Here is a 19,597-nt window from a genome sequence, read left to right as displayed (position 1 = left end):
GGAGATAGGCTTTGAGGTCTAACATATGCTCAGACCATGCCAGTGTCTCAGATCACTATGTTCCACGATGTTCCATCGTAGTGAAAACAGACTGAATCTTTGAACTGTAAGCCACCCAGTTAAATGTTTTTCTTTATAAGACCTTCATGGTCATGGTATCTCTTCTTTGCAATATAGATCCTAAGTCACCCATTCACTGCAGGACTTAGCACAGCTCTGATCTCTATAGATTCAGTAGTGCTTCCTGATGACCACAAATTTGAAATACTATGTGGGAGACTGATGTCACTTTCTGTAGAAAATATGAACCCACACACAAAAGGCAACTAGTCTTGTTTATACCTAAGGAAAGGTGGATGTATCTAAGTGTCCTGTAGTTAGAGCTTGTCTTCAAAGCTGAGATAGAGGTCAGCTTTATAAGTCCTTATAGAAAATGTGCATAATACCCTAAATACTTATTCTGACAATTAAATCTCGACAGCACAAGTCAATCTGATTCCAAGTTCATTAACAAAATGAAATTAATTTTATTTTAATTTTATATTAATAAAGTTCATGCATGTCACTACCCACAAATGTACTAAAAACAGACTCATCTCTGACTATCTCCACAAAACAAATCTTTTTTCAATACACAGCAATTTAGGAATACAATCTTTTAAGTTTAAAGATATCTAAATTGTATGATTTCCTTTCCAAGAAAAATCATTTAGGAATTTCATCACTAGTATATATTTAATAAAAATAGTATGTATGTGTGCAGACACACACAGACTGAGAAGAGACCAAGAGATTGAAAACATTAGCATTCCACAACTCAAATATATTTTTGAAGCATCCAAATTAGGATATAGATTCAAAATAATGACAAATATTAGTCATTCTTAATTGATAAACTATATTTGATGAAAACTAGCACCAAATGCACATGTATCATGTGACGATGCATATTTAATTCATCTATAAAATGGGTATTTTAATAAAATAGTGAAAACTGACATTGTGTCCAAATAATAAAGAAATGCTTTAGTAAAGGCCTTTATAACCAAAAATAGTCCATATGAATATGAATAAAATAGGTATTTATTTTTCAGAGATACTTTTAGAAAATTATATACCAACATGGAAAATGAGCCTCTCATGTCTAATCTCTGTGTATCATTAAATGAGCATATATAAATGGAGCAATGATTATGCATAATCTACCTGGAGTCTTCAAAAAGTCTGAAATAATGACTCTAGTCATTCAACCCAACTTCTCCACATTTAACAAGTTTCCTAAAAACACATATAATAAAAAGAATGCAAAGTTATACTATTAACTCTTAGAAATGTAAACTGCTTCAAAAGTCTTGCTTTTGCACAGAAACCACATAAGACTTTTCTTAGATAACTTGTTGGGCTAATGTCTTCCAAGTGAAAAGGCAGAGAAATGCAAGTCAAGGAAACTCAAAACAAGAGAATCTTCCCTCCAATTTTAAGGCAACTTTAAGTGTCCATCTACTTAGAAACAGAACAGCCACAGAGAAAATCACTTTTTGCTTAATAGCCAATTAAAACATAAAATGTAATAGAAAATAGCTTTCTCTCAAAATTAAACAACAGTTTTTTAAAATAATTCAATTTAAGTATTTCAATTGATTAACATATTTAAAATTGTAAAGGAAATCTGTTTATTTCCTATTACTTCTGCATAAGTGGTTTACTGGGGATTTTAACATGTTTTTTTGTTTTCTTGTGTGTGGGTGAGCATGCATGCGTGCGTGAGTGCCTGTGTGATTTAAAGCTGTAGTTTGTTTTTATGTGCTTAAATTCCAATCCTGGCAGACATTTTGCATAGAGGAGTGCTGTTTGTTTTTACTTAAACATCAAACACAGTGCCTGTTTAACATGAAATTTAGGAAAACATAATGGGAGAGTAAAAAGAAATCCTAATCCCTATAAATGCTTTATTGCAAGTCTAAGGTTAAAGGCAGCTAAATTATCAATTAGTCAAACTGTTGGTGCATTTTGCTATTAAACAACTTTCCCCAATGATTGTCAGCTTGGGGTGGGGGTTAACTGAAGATCAATGACAGGTGGTGGCTCTGGCCTCTACTTTCTCCACTGGAAGAATCACTGGCAGCTACAAGAACAGACATGCTTCAGCTGTAGTGACTCCTCTATTTTCCTTTCAACAGTCTTACCTTTATTCTTTGGACTTAAAATCTTAACCCAAGCTGCAGACAAAATAAACGTGTGGTAACTGGTGAGACTAAAAATGTATGCTCGGTGGTTTTAATAGGAAATTCAACAAGAACCAGGTTAACACTTTCTTGTATATGATCATAAATCCCAGTCAGACCTGTTTATAAGCCAGGGAAGGCCTCAAGAGAATCTACTTTGAACTATTCTCTTTTAGCACATAAATGAACAGATATGCAAAAAGTTTGTAGGAGAGTGGAAGACTTAAAATTTTTACATTTTGTTATAACCAGATGTTTCCAGATAACTGAACCGCTAGCTATCAGGCCTGTAAGGAAAAAACCATGACACTGAGAGATGCCCTGTAAGGTCAAGATTTCACACGATCAAACAAGGTCAGGGTAGCCAACCTCCAGGGGAAGTCTTGGATAATTCCAATTCTCTTAATTGATGATTTTCTTCAAGAAAAAAAAAAAAGCTCCATTTCTGTTTTAAAAATCCACAGTGTGTCTAATAGAGAAACTATGACAACCTTCCCGTTGTTCTCACGTAAGAGGAAACCCTATAATAAGAGCTTCCCAAAATGTCAAATAATACTCGTCTCATAACAGGGCCTCTTTGTTCATTCACCATGTCTCTTTTGATTTGCTCAGATAATAAAAGTTCATGTAAAATTAAAGGTAATATAGAGCAGAAGCCAACACTAATTCTGTATAAATATGTCTGATTAATATGAATGCCATTGTTATGGTTATTTCGTAATGTCACTATTGTTACAAGAGCAGAGGATAGAAGTACTCTCACACTCACTGTTTTTGTTCATCCTCTGTCATCCAATCAGTTGGAGAATTTTTGTTCAATGGGTGAAATGAAGGATAGACTTTTTTGTCCATTAATTATTTTTGTTGCATTAGTTAAACACATAACCTGTGAAACTAACTTTAAATTCATGATGAAAAAAATCAGGGTTTTATTCTAAACTGAATTCCTCATCCCCTTTAAGAAATGCTACAGGCTTACTTCCTAGGCTTGGGTTTTCATAGTCACTACTACTACATTACACTGGTGCTTGCCTATGAGAATCCGAAAGAAAAAGACAAGCACAGTGGCTCCAAAACCTGATTAAGAGCCTAAGAAGTTAAATCTAAACTATGGTTGAATAGTACAGTTAAGCCAAGAATATATATAGGGTTCAGCGACAAAAGAACACCCACCGGGCAGAAGTATAGGAATTTCCACCCTCAGTGCATGCCTCTTCTTCAGTGGAAAGAAAAGAGAAACCAGGTCATGGGTAGCAGCCTAAACAGCCTGCTGTACTAGAAAGAATATTCTAAGGCGAATAGACATCTGTATTGTCCTCACTTTGTTTCCTCTTTAAATTCTTCTCTCCACAATCCATCCCCTTGAGCCTACAGCATAATATAAAACTTAACAGTGGATCTTAAATTTAGCTGACATTTTTATATTCTTCACAACACACTCTTTCGATTGCACCCAAGAAGGAGATTATTAAATAGTAGCAGGAGACCAGTTGCCAGACCATTTTGACTGGGGGAAAATACACTGTGCTTTCTCATTGACAAACCAAATATTTCTAGTCTTTATACCAAATTTCATAAATAAACTGCTATTAATGACTGCAAAGGGGGGAAGAAATTGTATTTCTCCCAAGTCCTTTCATCCTCTCCTAAACCCTCAGTAGCCTGAAAAAGTGGCAGGAAGGGTACATGAAAAGCCTCTTGCTGAGCTGAGCCAAGTCTCCTAGGAAGCAGGTCCTGTCAGTCAGGCAAAGATGCATACCTCTGTGATTATTTTAGTCCATTTGTTGTAGTAATTAGCTAGTGTTCCCTTTGCTGAGGCTGGCATCACTCACAGTCCTCTTTTAATTTTTTTATATACACTTTCTTTCCTTTTAAAAATGAATTTACATATTTTCCGTCTCTCAATCCCTCCTATGTTTTATTTATGAATATAGCTCTTCTTGATGGTAACTTTAATGTGAAATAGGTAGTAATTAATGTCCCAGTCTGCTAGGTTAATCCCTTTCTACTCTCTCTACAGAGAAGTTTAAGGTAAGTAACAGTTTACAGTCAATATTAGGTTTAATTATGCTTAATGAGAGTTAGTGTCTCTGTTTACTAACTGCATTTAGGTGTGTGGATCCTAGATGAGTTTTCCCCTGGCCTCATTCTGATTTGTTAATAGTGCCTGTGTGTGCTGTAGATGCTGCATTTAAAGCTATGAAGCAGTTTCTAAAGAAGAAAGCAAGAAAGGCATCTGTTTCAGCTGAGACACCATTAAACTGGCGAGAGCAGTCTCGAAACAACCACATCTTTCTTTGGGAAAAGAATGCCATTTTATGCTTTCCAAACAGATTCACTTAAGAGGATAATTATTGCCTAAATTCCAGTCTCTGAGTACATTTATACATATAAAACTGTTTCAAGCTTCAAACTACCATCAGTGGTACATATAATAAAACTATAGAGAGCTAAACTCAAAATGTCCTGTCACTCCTTCAACATCATTGCAAACACTAAGATCTAAAGCAACTGGGTTAGTCCTTTCCCTAACTTAAACAGAGTTTACCTTAAATTTACATTAAACTTTACTGCAGAGTAAAATTCTTTTCATTACTGAAGATAGAAATTTAAGAAGACAAATGCTCAACCAAATGAAATCCAGTAAAGAGTCAAAGAAAATACAGTATATATGTGTTTATGGAACTCCTTTGCTAAGTTCTTATTGTATGTGAGGTTGGCAATTTAGTTTCTCTAAGTCTGTTCATTGATTAACTAATTCTTTAAAGATATTACTGGGTTTCTTTTATATGTTAAGGACACTGATGAGAAGACAGACAGTCCCTTTCCTCAACAAGCTTACCATGTAGAAAACACAAGAAAAACTGTAACACAATGTGCATTCTTACTGCTCATGAGTAAATGCTGAGGAGACAGCATTAGAAAAATGAGCAAGTCCTCAACTAATGGAATAGAATTGTGTTTCTTGATCATATGAGGGCCATGATTGACTCATTGAGCAGGAAGGGTAAAGGTGTTATAAAAGAATGTTTAAAAGACAGTAAACTATAAACTGAGCAAAGATTGTGTGCCAAGAAAAGGGATGATGGGCAAATAGGATAGAAATTTGCAAGTTAGGGACTCGGACCGCGAGGGGTGCACCCGCACACTGAGACAATGGGGATGTTCTATCGGGAACTCAACAAGGCCAGCTGACCTGGGTCTGAAAACGCCTGGGATAAAACCGGTAAGAAGTAACTTACCCCAATAAGAAGAAGCAGTGGAACTAAAGCTAAAACTCAATTTAAACTCCAAGTATAGTGCTATTTCAAGATAGGAAGTACAAAACACACATACTAAATAAACAAACGTTCCCACATAGCTGTCAACAAGTCACTCTCAAATCATGTCCGTCTGTTAATGAAAGAAGTTGCTTGCGTATCTAGAGTCAACTAAGACAGTAACATATTTCTGGAATTAAAATGAACATATTTCTATAACATTAAGAAACAAACCAACTTGAAGTGCATAGTCAAGCACAGAAAGAAATGTCTTTCACGATGCACAATATCCAGTATGTAAGAGACCAGACACTTCCCTTATGGCAGACAATAATTTAAACAAAACCAAGATAGTTATTTCAGATATATTTAAAATACAAATGGGTGATTATGAGCCTTTATGGAGATTAATCAGATTTTTAAGTATTTATTTTTCGAAAATATCCTAAATTTAATTGTGTTAAATTAGAAACTAAGTTTAGTATTCAAAATGTGAGAGACAAATTTAAAAACAAATAATCTAAATAATATTAACTAGTAACATAAAACTGTCTTATTATTGTTAGCTATATGATCATCTTCTGTTGATTCAATTAAATGTACTAAATTCTCCATTTACAATAGGGATGATATCAGTACTCAGAAGTCTACATCCTTCTGAGCTCACTTACACTGACCTTTCTGTCATGTCCTTTCCCTCTCAGAATCATCTCAGTTCTGGATATTTGCAGCCACCACTTCACAGTTTATATTTGCCTATACCACACTACTTCAAATCATCATCAGAACATTCAAATTTTCATTTGAAATGGCCATTCTTAGACAGCTAAACTTTGTTTCTCTATTTAAGGAAAAGTAAAAGGATGCACTTAGATTTTATTGGTAAGGCTTTTTTATCCTGATAGTCATAGTTATTCATACTAGACTTATATAAAATAAGGGTACTTTTAGTGTTAACTCAAGAATTAGAGCATGAAAAATATCCACAGGTATATTTCACAATGAATCAATATAAAATGTACAAATATATTTCAATAAAATATTCATGTGTAGTTCAATGACTCACTATAATGGAATATACATACTACATAGATATAGGTCTGTAGTTAGATATGCATTTGTATTTGAGTAGTTATTCCTGAAAGTTAAAGGGAAAAACACTTAAACTGTTTTCATAACACAAATTATAACTGAAATAAAATGTCCTTTAAAAACTATAATTAATGGCTGTTATGTCAAAATGTGAACCAAAGGGTCAAACCTTATAATTCACAGTTTGAAAGGTCACAGCCCAAATGATAACTTTAAAAAACTGGTTATCTAAGAGTAATTTGACAAATCCATCTAATAAACACTGGATGCATACAAAATATTTTAAGAGTATAAAGAATGCATGTCCAAGTGGACAGTTGATGAAGGAAATGGCCTCCTTTTACTGAGTAAGGCTGAAGTCCAGAATAATGACTTTTGAATGAGAAACAAGGCTGGAAAGACAAGTGGTGTACAAACCCAATAGGAAGCATAATGGACAGTCTCATCAGAGCACAAAAATGTATGTACATGACCAATCAGAGAAAAATATAAATACTTCTATCACCTGATCTTTCTTCTCCATTACTAAACCTGCCTCAAAGATAAATAATATGCAACTAACAAAAGTTACTTTAAAGAAATACTTCTTCTGTAATTAAAAAAAATGAAATTTCTTGGCAAGCTCTAAGGTTTGAAAACATGCCTGCAGCTTGTCTATATAAGATAGTATAAGTAGTTTTGAAAAACTTTTTTTTTCTTAGAATTCATCATGGAGCAAAATACTTGTTTGTATCTGTGTCTGTACCAAAACAACGTACACTGTTAAGACAAGGTGAAAAGAAACATGGCTTTTCTATCATTTCAATGCAGACGTAGTTCAGTGTTTAAAATGCAGGCTACTGGAGATAATGCCTTCACTCTACATCAAATTTCTGAAACCACGGCAGAGCACAGAGATGAGTAAAATGAGTAATTTAATTATCTTCATTTGAAATTTCTATTTATGTCTTAAAATATTTCCGTTTTAGAAGATAATCTCCTTAGGTGTAATAATTATATGCCTCTTCTGCTCAATGATTTATTTGCCATCTATAAAGTGCTTGACATGGAGCTAACACTCAACAAATGTTGAGAGAATGGAAAGAATAGATGGAGGGAAGGAAGGCAGAGACCTAAAGTTAGCTAATCTCCTCAAGCATTATTGGTGTGACTTTTAAGAAGAAAATGCCTCAAAATACACGTTTTATTTTATCTTACCTGCTCAACAATTAACAGATCCAAAAAATCTATCCTAGAAACTCAAAAACTTGGAGGATTTTGAAAGTATTTATGAGATAAAATTGATATCATACCTGAGAAGGAAATGGTATGTGCAATGCATGGGCTATGGAAGAGAGTAACAGGCAGAACAGGGCTCTGCTTTCCTTATATCCTAACCAGTCTGATCGGCAGCACAAAGCACTGAACAAATGTTCACTGGTTCCTTATGGAGACCTGCACTGTGGCCGGTACTATATTACAGGTACCATGGTGTCATGAGTCACATAATCTATTGGAAGATACAAATATCTATCTAAAATAGACCATTAAAAACACAACTATAGAACTCCCTTTTTCTGTGCATAATTACCCAGCATTGAGCAGGTTAAAGGACTGAGACATCATGCCAGTAGAAAATGAAAAGGGGGAGGGAAAGGAAAAAAATAGTATTTTCTGAACCTACAATGCTTCCAGGGTAATTACTTTACTTTGTATGCCAATATGACTCATGGCAAGAGGCTTAGCTGAGACCTGTGAACTGCCTGAATTTGATGCAAGGCGTATGTGGCTCTCATGGTAACTAATGTCAATGAGATCTGCAGATGTGAATCACCATACCATTAAAAACATCTGAAACACATTCTTCTTGATATTAGCAAAAGCTTAACTCTAGTTCCACTTGGCCTGGGAAACGTTTCTGTCATTCTGCTGGACCAGCCCACACATACTGGGCTCTTGATAGGTTCTGGGCGCAACCATCTGGCCCTTTATTTACTTAACTCTTTTCTAATACTGACAAGCACATTAGTAACACTCTTTTGATCACTAGTAAATATAGAGCTACTGCACAACTAACATCTTCTCTCATTCTGAAAGTCACTAATTAGTTGTGGGTAGGAGTCGAAGAGTATTACAAAGACATGTTAAGCATTACTACAGTAAGTAATTTAAATACACCCAATGCATGCTAATTTATTTCCCACTTCATTAGAGAAATGGAAAACACCTTGTCAACACTAAAGAAATCTAAAAAGAGACGAGAGCATTTGGAAGGATAGTAGGTAGTTAAGAAAAAAGAATGATAGTAGAATTTGGGGGGGGAGGGGAATCTACATTTTTTTCTTGATTTCTTTTCTTTATTAGACAGTATTACTCAAGGCTAAGGAATTGAACATGACTGTAATCTCAGCACTCGTGAAATAAAGGCAGGATGGTCGCCATAAAAAGCCAGCATGGTCTAGGTATTGAGACTGTCTTTTCAAAAGACAAAAAGGAAATGCTGAGATAAAAGTGTATTTAATGGGAAGGTTGCAGTCAGTTAATAAATGCAGGTTTCCAAATGAGACAAATAAGGTGGGTGATTCTTGTTTCTAGATCATGATTATTCTTACTAGTACTTATATTGAACAGAAGTAAGCCATATTAATCTTTCCATACAAAAGTTCAAAGTTGTATTTTACAGAATACAATTTAGGCTTAAAACAAATAATGCCCTTCCAAAAGATGCAAAAAAGACATTTAGAAAAAAATTAATTCTCATCTATATTTCAAAACTGAGAATTTATATAGTTTTGATCCATTATAATTTATTTATAGCACATTTTATGTAGATAAGAGACTAAATGCTAAATTTTATGTAAGATTCAGATTGTTCACAGAAAATCAGCTAATTGTTTTGTGTGTTAATTCAAGCATCAGGTTTAGAGCATCATACCCCAAATCCCTGAAAGTGAGTCTGTGTAGGCTCATTTCTAAGCTTAAAGGATGGGACACCAAGCAAAGACTTTCAGTAGTTATTTTGGATTTCACTTTGGCTCACATGTTCATAGACATTTCAGGACAGACAACAATTTCTTATAGTATAAAACCCAAATAGCTAGAATCTTTTTTATTTATTTATTTATTTATTTATTTATTTATTTATTAAAGATTTCTGTCTCTTCCCCGCCACTGCTTAATGAAAACATAATCTTACACATTGTGAACTATTTCAGATTCTTATCGAATCCTATAACTAAATAACTAAAGAAAAATCAATACTTGGTTGATATGCAGAAATAAATTGATGTAAGGATAAACAGAATAAATAAGGGGAAAAACACACTGGAGAATATGTAATATAAGACATGTCCAATAATTGGGGTACCTGTTACTGAGAGGTGAAATAAGAATGATCTTGCTTATAGATTAATGCAGGTATCGAGATAGGGCATTATAGAAGCCTTGTGCTGCAATGGAAGACAAGCAAACAAAAACCAAAAAGCCTCCTCAGGAAAGGAAATGTTTCTGTTAATTACTAAGAAGTGATTAACCAGCTGACACAGCTATTAGACATGAAAGGTATGAAAGCACCAAAGGTAGCAATGTTGGTGGCCACCACCCATCAAAAGGCTTTGCCAGTACAGACTGGATGCCTGACACCAAGCACTACATAAAAACAATAAAACCTGGAGCCAACCAATGGAAGATTCAACAAAATCCACTTCCAACTGCAAATATTCCAGGAATCCTATACTGAAGTATTTTTTCACTTGGGAATGGCATACACTGCGTACTAGCAGGTGCTTACCTTTACTTACCCACTATGCAGAGCAAATAAAACATCAAACTAAAAAAAAAAAAAGCTAGTCTGCGGCACATAGACGTGATTATAACTTTAGCTGGCAAAGATTGCTATTGATAGGTATGACCAGAATGCCACTACATGAGCAGATGGCCAAAGTGAGCCCATGTCACTGACAATAAATTATGTGGGTCTTTGTGTCCCAAACAATCAAACAAATAAAAAAACACAGAAGAGGTTACTGTGCCCTCCTTTGTTTGATGTAAAGCTTTATCAGTGAAATATAAATATAAGGTTATAGCACAGACATTAATGCTGCATAATGCCATTTTATATAACATTTAATAAATATCTACATGATCACAATAAAAATCCTAAATTTATAAAAATAGAAAAATATATGAAAACAGTACCAAATTTTGATGTTTACAGGAATATGAATGCAAGTGGAAATAATGATATTACGTGAAGGAGTTCTGTCTCAGAAAGACAAATACTGTGTTTGCTATGCAGTCATAGGAACTGAGTACAGATCACTAGCACCCACACAAAAGGTGGCATGGAAGCATGCACTGTGGCCCAAGTGCTAGGCTGGCTGACACAGTGGATCTGGAGCTCTTTGGCCAGCCAGTCCAATTGACCTGGTGATTCATTAGACAAAATGGTGATAACTAAACAAATGTCAAAAGTGATAAATTTTATACCACGAGACAACTGAAACATGGAGGGGGGCACAAACACAAACATTACAAACTGAATTCTCGATGTGTTAACCTCATTACTATTAATATTACACAATATGCATTACTTGGAGTCTGAAAAATAAAAATTAATGATACAGTAGTACAAGAGATAAATTAGGAATATATTTCTAATAACATAAGAGATAAATTAGAAATATATTTCTAATAACATAAATTATTTCTAATAACATAATGAAGATACCTGAAATTATATAATTAAATGAATAGTCATATGTGGTTGTGAAAACTTACAAGAGAATTCTGGTTACCTACCTTCAAGAAAGAGACGACGAAATACGAGGTTCAAGAATACATCTTTATTACCTCTGTATCTTAAAATATTGCCTAGTATTAATTTTTCATCAAGTTGTCATTTTCCTTGACATTTGGTTTTATTAATCAAGGCATTTATCATTAATTTGTAGAAAATACCATAATTAAGCGAAATAAAATAAAATCCTTAAAAGGTTAAAATTAGAAAGCAGCTGAATTAGAACTCTGACATTATTCTGTTGACATGCATGAGCTACTTGGAAGTATGGGAATCAAGTTTTTTCAGAGTTTGTTACTTCAATCTTGGGGCTGGATGGTTCTGTAAGATGTTATAAAGATTTGATTTAAAGCTGTCTGACAGTTTTGACATTCAGGTTATAGTACTGCTGCTGCATTTGGAACAGTTTGCACATCGCACTGTTAAACGGAATGCTTGAGGTGTGCACTGGTGTAAAGGAATTAAAACAAGCTGTCACACATGCCTAACTGTGTGTACTCACCACTGCTGCTTGGGTCACACCACCCCAACCCCTCCAATGAAATCTGTGACTTACTCTTGTATAATAAATTGCCCTAGCATGTTATTCTCACTGGAAGACCTAACCATGCATGTTAGAAAAAAGTAATTACAGTACCCTCTTGTCTAAGAAGCCTCTCTCAAGCCCTATGAGCTCTTTCTAACAGTGCAGGAACCCCCCTCAATCTGGACTTCTGTATCTAAAGCTATTAAATGTCATCTGAACAGTTTGGATGTCTCCAATGAAAGCATTTTATCCCTCCTACAGTAATTGTAAAGCTATTCCTGGGCATGAATTAGTTTCTGCTTTTGAGTCAATATGCCCACTTAAAGAAAGGGCAAGGTTTAAAATAGGAATTCAAACTAGGAAAAATGGAAAGGGTAACATAGTTTTGTAGAAAGAAGTATAACATCAAACAATTAGGATCAAATACTGTGAGATGGCAGTTTTTTTTTCTGATTTACATGTAATTATAAATTATTTTGAGGTAGAGGTTAATTGTTAAAAGGCAATAAAAAAATAGTTCAAGTAGGAAATCCAAGGTCTTTAAAATAACAAAGCATGTTCATGAAGATAAAACCTATGGGTGATGTAGGAGTGTCTTCTATCTATCTGTTGCTTTCATTGGTTAATTAATAAAGAAAAGTACTTGGCCTGATAGGTCAGAACATAGGTAGGTGGAGAAGACAGAACAGAATGCTGGGAGGAAGAAGGCAGCGAGGCAGACACCATGCTTCTCCTACCCAAAACGGACGGTGGTTAGAATCTTCCCTGTAAGCCACTACTCCGTGGTGGTACAAAGATTATTAGAAATGGGTTAATCAAGATGTGAGAGTTAGCCAATAAGAGGCTAGAACTAATGGGCTTGGCAGTGTTTAAATGAATACAGTTTCTGTGTTGTTCTTTCGGGTGTAAAGCTAGCTGTGCGGAAGCAGGGCAGGACGAAAAGCAGGCCTGCTCGCCTCATCACTACATATGAGCAAACATCACTGGACATTACCTTCAGCTTCAGAGTCTCAAAGGGCACTTCAAACACTCCACTCATTTATCTATAAAAAAAAGGAAATACTTAAAATTAGTAATCAGTCAAAAACCCATTTACATTTACAGTAATGTCTTCAGGATTAGCTTTGAAAAGAATATAGTTGATTTCATGAATGGTAATATCTCTAGTTTTAAGAAAAAATAAAGTTAACAGTCATTACAAGTCCTGAAAACAAGCAGTAAAGATTCTCAGCAAATCATGTCACATTCAATGCCAAGCACTATGTGTATATTTCTGAAAGGGCAGAGTATCAATAAGTTTCTTAAATGATATTAACAAGGATTTCTAGGTTTCGATATTCATATTACTTAAAAGAGATACTCCAAATTCAATTATTTGCATATTACTACTTTCAAATTTTATGCTTTTGAATGTGTGTGCAGGCATGTCTTCACATGTGCACATACGTACATCTTTGTGCTTGGAGGCTGCAGGACAAGCTTTGAAATTATGCTCAGAATCTGCCATCCGCCACCTTTGAGACAGGTTCTCTTACTGACCTAGAGATCAACAATTAGGATAGACTGGCAGGCCAGCAAGGCCCCAGTGACTGTCTTGTCTCTGTCTCCCTAGCACTAGGGTTTCAAGAATAAGCATGTCTGGCTTTGTACAGTTATGCTATGGCACACAAACAGCAGGCACTTTACTAACTGAAGAATTCTTTCTGCCGTGTAGCGAGCTGCATGGAATCACACCTGATGGAGATGTATAATCAACTCCTATGGCTAAAGTCTGACTTATGCCTGATCACACAATGATCATCAGCTGCTTGCATATGTGTGGGCCTATGGGCAATGCCCACCTGGCAGTTCGGGGTTGGTAGCCCATGCCTTTTTAAGGGCTGAGAGAGGTTTGCCCGAAGAGAGAGGTCAAAGAAAAGAGAGAGGGTAGAGAGAGAGAGAGAAAGTGAAAAAAGTCCTGGAATAAACTGCAGTGAGAAGAGCTCCGGTGGTCGCGTCATTCCTTGCGGGACGAGGGTGGCCGTGACACTGCCGTGCCTATTAATACTTAAACACTCTGTGACAATCTACAATGTCTAACAAATCGGTGAGAGCAAGTTATCTATAAAGGTAAGATACAGATTCTATAAAAATGATAGATAAGGTTAAAATATTTGCATAAGTACAGATAATTAAAAGGAAAAGGAAAAAGGATAGAAAAATACAAAGCAGCAAAGGTAACATGTTCAATGGAGTTCGTAGCAAGGCTGATCAAGACCTGGGTGTGGAGACACAAATGGTTGGGCTGTTCCTTTTTTAAACAACTCTATTCCATTTTATTTATCTGTGTGAAATTATTTGTTTGTAATGTATATGTGTGGTGTATACATACATGTGTACAGAGACCAGAAAACATCAGGAGTCCTTGCTATCACTTTACGATTTATTTCCTGAAGACAGAGTTTCTCATTGAATTTAGAGCTGGGCAGATGGCCAGAAATCTTCTTTAATCCACAGTCTCCAGCCTGCACTGTGCTGAGGGCTACAATGATAACTGTCCGTATCTATTTTTTTTTATGTGGGTGCCAGAGATTTGAACTGCGTTCCTGTTTGTATACCAAGTACTCTTACCTGCTGAGCCATCTCCCAAGCACTTAGAGAAGACCCTTTTAGATTCCTTTCTAACCACATACATTAGGAGAATATAGAATCAAAGTTGAGACTGGAGCTGAAGCAAATAAGATGCTAAAAAGGCTTTAGAAAACAATTTGATAAATTTCACTATAAGAAGATTTAGCCACAAGCAATTCTCCCATTAAAATTTGATCTTAATATTTGATGTCCTTGGAAAGTGATCTTTCTAAATTTGCTATGAAATTTCTATGATGACCTTGTTGTCATATTTACTAAAAATCTCCACAGAGATTTGGCAATTTAGAGTCTCAAAAGCAGGTTTTGCTAATGGAAATGCAATACATAAACATAAGCTAATCCTATAAGCCAATATATCTACAATGAAAGACCCCCATCTAAAAAGTCTGAGGATTTTAATTGGCTAGATCTTTAATAAATATAGTCAACAACATTCTTGCAAAGAGAAACAAAGAAGCAAGCAATAAACCACACCAGCAAAATAAAAGATACCTAAATCTAGATTGTGTTGACAGACAAATGAGTCCAGAAAAGAAAAACTACAGCATCATTGCACTGCAAGAACATGAACAATATCACAATTCCTCTGCAGCAGCATGCCTTAGGGAGCCACAGGAGAACAGATTCAGTATCAAGATCAAGACCACTGATGGCAGAAAAAGATGATGATCAGGGACAAAAGAGAGGAGTAAATCAGATTATAAGGTGGTCCAGAAAAAGACATTAGAGAAAATTAATTTCCCCTTTACACGATACTTTATAAGTGTGAGTTTTATTTACTCTTTCTCTCCCTCATTAGAGTGGAGTAAACAGGACAGACCCTTTGTCTTCTTCACACTATCTTCACTAGTGTCTGTTGGGGTCTAGACAATCAATGCATTTCTTGAATAAAAGAATGAACTAACCAACCTATAAACCAACCACTCATCTCTACATCTAGAATACAAAGAAGTAATCTAGAACTCGAAGAAATTACACATTATATACTAATTTAAACTTTTCTCTTTAGAAATCTCAAATTTCTACAATATAGTTTACCAGTATTATTTTTTCAAACAAAGGAAAAAATAAACAACCAGGCAAATGATTAGATTTATGATAGTGAAGGAGAACAACACAAAATAGCAGTGCTGAGATCTATATGAACTGCTATCTTCATAGGTTTGGAAAAAGAAGTTTCTTACAAGAGGTGACAACAGAAAGAAACCCAGGTGATTAAGTGAAAGACTAAAAACATATATCTAATAGTATCCTGGTTGCTACCAGATTGAATGATGACAAACATTATCTTCTTTAAATACCATGAGTAGTGCACAGCAAGCTGTGCTCATTAACTATTATTTTTATATTGCTATTTTTATCAATTGCAGATTTCTTCAGTAGATAAGCCTGTCGAATGTATTTTTATTTTCTCTGAAGTTCTTTAAATAGTGCCTAACAAGAACTCAATAAACATTTACAGAACTGAAAAGAAGACAACTATTATCACTTAATTAATTAGAAACATAAACAGACTATGAAGATATAAAAAAGTCACCACATTTCATATGCCTGAGTCAATCTAACCAGTATCAAATAATAATTAATCTTCCCCAGATTTATAAAAATACAAAGAAAAAATGAAAACTATGCCTAGGGCCAATAAGTTAGGAATCCAAATAATAACAGTTAATCAGAAAAGATAAAATGAAGTTGTCAATATTAAGTAAGCCAGTATCCTGACTATTTAAGTACTGTCTGCCTTTATTTGACTGACACCATTTTTATCTACAGGAATTCTATACAACAATATCTGCTTCATTTATGTATTCATGGCACTAGCACAAGCTTGCTTATAATGAGTATTTTTTTAAAAAAAATCTTTGTTGAACTAATGTAAAATTATCATGATCAATCCTGGGGTTTTGCTGTTATTTGTTTGTTTGCAATACTGGAAACTGAACTTAGGGCCTGACACATGACCTATCACTAGGCTGTAACCATGTTTATTATTTTACTTTTAATTTTAGACAGAGTGCCACTAAATTGCCCAGACCTTAAACTCGGGGTCTTTTGTCTTACTTTCCAGGTATCTCAGATTATAGTCCTGTGCCACTAAGCCTAGCAACAGTTATGAGCTTCAAACAGCCAGCCAAAAGATGGATAAATTTAAAATATAAATTTCAATGAAATAAATATCTCAGTTCCATGGCAAACATGTATAGAATAAAGTAAGTTTTTACAAAGAATGAAAAATAATTGAAAATAAAACAATCATATTAGAAAAGCAAAGCGCATGGCAATTACAACATATTCATTAAAGGCAGTATTTCCAAAGACATACAAGGAGAAACAAATTCTACCTACCAATTATCATGTGGAAATAAAGTTGATATATATATATATAGTAAATGAAAATAATCAGTGATATTTAGAAATATGTGTGTATCATCTACTTAACTACATGGTGAGGACTTTTTAGGCACATAGTGGTATGGAAACAAATATATCAATTTTGTTGCATAAGACAAAAAATGCCTTTTTAATACTTATCATTATAGCCATATATTTGGTGCAGCTCCCACCCCACATCAAAGAAGCTTCCTTTTTTTTAGTGGACGGAACTATTACAGAGAATCACGACTGGTAAAAGAGCAAAGAATAAGTGACTGTGGAGTATCCACCCTCAAACAAGACATCTATTAAACAATGTGTACACCCAAGGCTTAGGGAATATTGAAAGAGATGGCAGATGGATGGTAAGAATCAGAGAGACAGAAAGACTGATGCAAGATATTGTCTTCAGGAACTCTTAATAGCTATGGTTGCCTATCTAAGACTTGCATAAGGCTACCTAAGTTAACATTCCAGTATGGATGAGAAAAAGAGTCGGTTGTCTTCAGGGACAACTCCCAATAGGCTGTCCATGCCTAAATGACCAGTTCTACAGTCATGTGCATACAGCTAAGACCCTAAGCAATAGAGAAGATGGTACCTGAACTGGCCTTGCCTTGTAGTCAGACTGATGAATATCTTAAATATCACCATGGATCCTTCATTGAACAACTGATGGAAAAAGAGGCAGAGATCTGCAGTAGAGCACTGGGCTGAGCTCCCATGTCCAGTTGAAGAGTGGGAGGAGTGAGAATATGAGTTAAGAAGTCAAGACCATGAAACAGTTTACCTGAGGTAACAGCTCACCAACTCTAGTTGGACAGAGAAGGAAACAGCATAGGACCAAACTATACCCTCTGAATGTGGGTAACAATTGTATGGCCAGAGTAGACTGTAGGGCCACTGACAGTGGCACAAGAATTTACCCCTACTGCTTGCATTGATTTTTGGGGAACCTATCCTCTTTGGATGGATATCTTGCTCAGCTTAGATACAGTAGAGAGGGCTTTGGACCTTCCCCAAAGAGATTTGCCTTACCCTTTCTGAGGAGTAGATGGGGGTGGCCTGGGAGAGGAGGTAGAGGAGATGGAAGAAGGGGAGGGAGGGAGAACTGGGGTTGGTAGTTAAAAAGAAAAGAGATAGCTTGTTTTCTTTGAAAAATAAAATAAATTTTAAAATAACTAATTGAAATCAGTAAAGGTGTGTGCATGTGTGTGTATAACAATAATTATACATGAATTTGAGATGGGTATCAGGGCAAGGATGTGGAAGGAGATGAAGAGGGAAGAGGCACACATTATTAATATAGAGTATATTCAAGTATAAGAGTCTCAAACTTTTAAGACACTGAAAAAAAATTTTAAGGTCAACTGAGTTCTAGTTTTCAATAAGGGTGGTCCCTTAGGTGGAGTAAATCATTTTGACTTTGAATATTGTTAATGTGCAATTAATTAATTAATTAATTATCCCACAGAGATGGTATAAGCCATATAGGTGACTAAAAAAATTTTGCAAAATAGTGGTCTCGCTGAGCCCACCATGAAGTCTATAAAAAATCATAACAAATCCACTGAAAGGGACTTCTTGGGCAATACCGAGAGTGATGCCTTTGAGTCAATTAAACTTACTATTTTTTGGGCACCATACTTTATCTGAATAGAGGATTGTTTACGTAACACTGATTTTTAAATCCTCAAGTCCAACTTATTTTAATTTTTTTCATACTTGTTCCTTTCAAAGTTCCCTTTGCTTCACTGTATAGTATTACTGTCTGGGTTTATATTCCAATAGCAGAGCATCTTAAATAAATTCTTAAAAGCCAACATACCAACAAATTAATAAATTAAAATTCAATGACTATAAAGAGTACATAGCCTAACCTGCTTAATTATTAAGAGGTAAACAGAATACACTACTGAATTATTTATTTAATTGCCTTCAACTAAATATTTTTTAATTTAGAATATGTGTCCTTCCTAAGGAGCAAAAGAATAATTACTAAAAAATATTTAAATCATTTTAATAAAATAAACTTACATACATCAAATATGATTAATTACTTTCACAAGTGCATTAGTAGAACAAATTTTAACATTTCAAATATTACTAAAATTTCTTTTCCTGCATTTTTCCCTTCTTTCTCATATAATTCATTTCACGATAGTGCTGAGCAGATCGAGTACAAGTATTCAGTGTAAATCTTACATTAAACTCACTGACAAAGGTTTAGAAACAATCTTTTATAAAACACTTCTTTTTTTCTTTTCTTTTTTTTTTTTTTGAGATAGGGTTTCTCTGTGAATCAGTGAAACTGTCCTACCTACTGTCCTGGAACTATGTAGACCAGATTTGCTTTGAACTCATTGAGAACAGCCTGCCTCTGCCTCCCAGAGGCTAGGAAAAAGGTATGAACTGCCACCACCCAGGAAAACACTCATTTCTCCCTGGACACCTGGGAGCCTCTCTAGAGTCAAGTCTCTTGCCAACCCTAAAATGGCTCCCTTTTTGGGTCTGGCTTACCTCACTCAGGATGGTGTTTTCTATTTCCATCCATTTGCCTGCAAACTTCAAGAAGTCCTTGTTTTTTACTGCTGAGTAGTACTCTAATATGTATATATTCCATACTTTCTTCACCCATTCTTCAATTGAAGGGCATCTAGGTTGTTTCCAGGTTCTGGCTATTACAAACAATGCTGCTATAAACATAGTAGAG

The 19,597-nt window shown here is 35.0% G+C and overlaps 1 protein-coding gene across 10 annotated transcripts in view; it reads right to left on the bottom strand.

The window, feature by feature from the left end:
- Positions 1-19,597, bottom strand: part of Zbtb20 (zinc finger and BTB domain containing 20) — a 752,057-nt gene that overhangs the window by 592,968 nt on the left and 139,492 nt on the right. For all 10 annotated transcript variants that reach the window (XM_050148761.1, XM_050148757.1, XM_050148765.1 and 7 more), the window contains exon 2: positions 12,875-12,923. The gene's annotated coding sequence lies outside the window, so the exon portion shown is untranslated. The remainder of the gene's footprint in view (positions 1-12,874; positions 12,924-19,597) is intronic.

This window comes from Alexandromys fortis, unplaced genomic scaffold (assembly GCF_014885135.2).
Source record: "Alexandromys fortis isolate MF-2015 unplaced genomic scaffold, M_Fortis_MF-2015_v1.1 scaffold_4, whole genome shotgun sequence".
Taxonomy (NCBI): Eukaryota; Metazoa; Chordata; class Mammalia; order Rodentia; family Cricetidae; genus Alexandromys; species Alexandromys fortis.
Note: the sequence above shows the minus strand (reverse complement) of the source record. Positions and strands in the feature narration are given on the sequence as shown.